Genomic DNA, 3,137 nt, shown 5'->3' on the forward strand with positions numbered 1-3,137 from the left:
ATATTGTATTATTGAAAGTAAAAACAGCAAAACTTTATTATAGCTTCGTTTATTATTTATGCTTTAAGGTAAACCGTCAACACTTTCGTCAGCTGTTGCAAACCCGTTCTCTGATCCCACGCCCCCGAAGCCGTCAATAAATCAGATAAAACAGGTACCGTTCCAGCCGGCGCAATTCACCCCCACATCCACACCTGCTTATCCCACATCAGGTCTGGGGGTGGCTTACGTTCCACCACAACCGACCTCGCCTTACGCTATCAGTCCCCAGTTTGCCACTTCCGCCACTAGCGTGCCGTTCGCTTCACCCACCACTTTTGGCCCCACGGGTTCCGCTGGGCAGCCAACGAACGATCCCTGGGCACCGATCGGGACTTCGGCGAGTCCGTGGGGTGTTAAACCACGAGAACAAGCTAATCCATTCTTGTCATAACAACGTAACGACCGTGGTCTGTTGCTGATCAATAACAATAAATTGTAAGTAGCCCTTTTCATTTTTTAATTTTTTTTAATTGTATTAATGGCGGTTCACCCCCTAAAGCAATTTTTTGGGAGATGTAAAAATGAATTTATTTTATTGTAATGGATTGTTAGGGTTCTGTGTCAAAAAAGATTGATTGAAAGATTAATACAGTGACTAGGGTGTCCGTTCTATTAAACTAATTTATAATGCCATTGATTTAAGGCAGTTTTGAGCCTGCTTGCCTCCCATTTAAGGCCGATGAGGAATTTTCATAAGAAAAAAAATCTCGGCATAAAAAAATACTGTTGATTTTAATGTAGTAGGTTAAAGAAATGATACGTTTTTGAAATCGTTATCTTTAGCAACGTATTCGTTAATATACTAAACCTTCGGCTCGTGAGTGAAATTTGTATTCATTTGATTTTTTATTTACAGGTTGAGCATATTGAATAATAAACATCCAAGTTAATTGAGTATTAGAGGTACAACTTGATATTGTGTAAAATTATATAAAAAAAAGTGGTGCGAAGTACTAGATAGGAATTTTTTGAAGTACATATATAAATAGAACAGTATGAATTTTGCTTTACATGTACATTTTCCGAGTCATTCTGTTTTTATTCTTTTTTTTAGTCAACGGAAACGTTCAAACTAATCAAATGTCGTTTCTAAAATTTGTCTTCATTTTTATTTAATTTTTTTTTGCTTATCACACGCGAACGTATTGTGATCCATATTGCTCATTATTTTTTTTTATTTTTTTGTATTACTATTCGACGTTGCTCAGTGTATTTAGCGATGTATTCTTATCTTACACTTTTTTATACTACAGATTTTATATCATCTTAGATGATGAAACAATTCTAAATAAAAAAAAGGATTAAAAATAATATAACACAATAATAACATATAAATATACTTTTCACGGCTGGCACGTGAACTTGTGCACTTTTAAGAACTTGCACGCAGTAAAAACACCAAAAATCATTTATTTTTTTATTACTACTGTTATTATTATTTATGTTTTATGCCTATCGTTGTTATTAATTAATCTATTATTCTTTTTGCTGTCACGCTTTGTAGAAAACGCTTAGTTTACATAAATTATGTTTGCAGTGGAGAACGCTATTAAAGGTGTATTTGTTCATGTGTTTTGCGAATAACAAGGACGTGGTTGCAACAAACTTATTATACAGGGTGGAGGGCGATTGGCTTTAGTTAAAGTCAAAATCGGTGTGTTTAAAATACGTACTTGCTTACCTATACATGTTTTTAATTAATAGACACCTTCTACATATGTATTCTAATGTAATACAAAGAGTCAATAGTTTTATTTACTATTATTTTTAACAGTTGTATATTTTTATTATGGTATTTAAAATGAAAAAAAAAAAAAGCTAATCGTACCTTGTGCTGTAAAAGTTTGATGTTTCATGATGTTACAAAAATTGTTCACTTTATTATTGAACATAAGCTCTTTAGTATTTTATTTTTTTTGTTCTTTTACTGCTTTAAGGCCTAAAAATTGTTGTTGATTAAATACAGCAATACTCCTTATCAGTTTTACCCCTTTTTATTGTTAATAAATAATAATAACCGTTCTAATCAAAATGAAAGTCTGAAATTTTTGGAAAGATGTAATAAATAAAAATAATTAACGCTAAGAGAAGGTACAAACACACCAGTGTTGTTTTGTTGTTAGTTGGAGTNAAGTTCCTATATCGTCACGTTTTATATACATATATATATTTTTTATTTCTAAATAACAGCTTGAAATCTTAACTTGATTTAAACGAATGTATAGGGTGACTCGTTTTCACATGGTGTTGCAGTATCCCATGTCTCTTGTGAAAAAGGAATTACTCTGTATATCGATGGAATGAAAAGTATAGCCTTAATTTTAATAAGATATACATATTAATAAAAAAAATCCGTCGTCGTTAAACACAGACTGATGTGTGTCTATAAATAAATGTGAAATAATGTTTTTATATGCTGATATTCTTTTTATAAGTGATAAATAATTAAGAGAGGCATGTCGGGAACCAGTATATTATATAACTTTAAAAGTTCTCTTTAGTATTATTACTTTAATTAATGAATTAGTTTCAACAACATGAAATATCAAATAAATATTTTTACATACATAAGTTGTCTGGAAAGTGTAATCGGGGAAAACAGATGGAAAATATAATTTTACTGTAATTGCTTTTTCTTATCTGGTTCTTAACATGGTACTGAGAATGTAGTTTAAGTGAGCCATAATAGATGAGAAGGTTTATATAGATTTTTTTCTTGAAAATTGTTATTCACTATGCAATTTTTGCTGAAAAATATTTAATAGTGTCTTTAGTCGTTACTATAAAGTTATTAAAAATTTCCAGATTGTCTACGATTATTCTTTCAATGGATGATGTTCATAATATTGTCTCACATTTTTAAAGTAGCTCCTCAATTGAAATGTATGAATATGTGAGTAGAATCTTAAACATTTGAAGATCTGGTTGCTCCTTGAGTATCGGTTTATCATATACTTTTGTACACTCACCTTTTGCGGAGTTGTCTGTTGCTATCGAGACTCTTGAGAATGGACTCAAAGAGGTTCTATTCACATTTTTATGCTTATTAAACGGAGTGGCTACTTTTAAAATGTTCGAATATACTACACGCTAAA

General features: G+C 31.2%; 1 long non-coding RNA gene across 1 annotated transcript; it reads left to right on the forward strand.

Annotated features, from left to right (window-relative positions):
• Window positions 1-35: 35 nt before the first annotated feature.
• Window positions 36-1,793, forward strand: LOC112906204. Its single transcript, XR_003232225.1, has 2 exons — window positions 36-477; window positions 899-1,793. It is a non-coding gene; the product is annotated as an uncharacterized LOC112906204 (long non-coding RNA).
• Window positions 1,794-3,137: the final 1,344 nt, after the last annotated feature.

The sequence above is a fragment of the Agrilus planipennis genome, unplaced genomic scaffold (genome assembly GCF_000699045.2).
Source record: "Agrilus planipennis isolate EAB-ADULT unplaced genomic scaffold, Apla_2.0 scaffold2444, whole genome shotgun sequence".
Classification (NCBI taxonomy): Eukaryota; Metazoa; Arthropoda; class Insecta; order Coleoptera; family Buprestidae; genus Agrilus; species Agrilus planipennis.